Raw genomic sequence first — 657 nt, 5'->3', positions numbered from 1 at the left:
TGCCTAATTGACTCCTTTCTTCAGATATTTCACCGCTTCCTTTTTAAAAATCAGTGTTTATTTAAAATATATTCTTGAATCTTTAATTACTTCTATTTTTTTAAAACGTGAAGGACTCAGGTATAGTCTTTTAAAATCCTACATATTATATCTGTTTCCTGTGCCCTGCGAGGCAAAAATGAGCACAGCTGGGCCCCATGCTCAGCATAGCGCTGTTCTGTTTATCTTAGATGTGTGCTGCCTTTCATCTAAAGCTTTGACTCCTCCAGGTCTCAGAGGCAACATGTGAAGTCTTTCGCATTCTGGTATCTCTAATATTACTTACTTCCTCCTGGACCTGTGTAGGATTATGTCCTTGAATATGCAGGGGAGAAAAAAGAAATCTTCTCCTTCAACTGTTTCAGGTTTTGACTAGGGCTCTGTAACAACGACAGATCAACAAGAGAAACAAACAGAAGCCCGTTGACATGTATATCTCATAAATGTATAGGAGGAACTCAGGGATGAGGAGCTTGAAGGCTTGGTTAGAACTTGCTTAGCAAGGAAACAATAAATGTTTAGAAAAGTGACAAGACCAGGGAGACAACTTTAGGTCGTCAGGGAGAGTGAACTATGTGAAGGCAAACAGAAAGGATTGGGGGATTAAATTTTAGCTGG

The sequence above is a fragment of the Myotis davidii genome, unplaced genomic scaffold, assembly GCF_000327345.1.
Source record: "Myotis davidii unplaced genomic scaffold, ASM32734v1 scaffold765, whole genome shotgun sequence".
Classification (NCBI taxonomy): Eukaryota; Metazoa; Chordata; class Mammalia; order Chiroptera; family Vespertilionidae; genus Myotis; species Myotis davidii.
The sequence above is the reverse complement of the archived record's forward strand: the minus strand, read 5'-3'. Positions refer to the sequence as shown.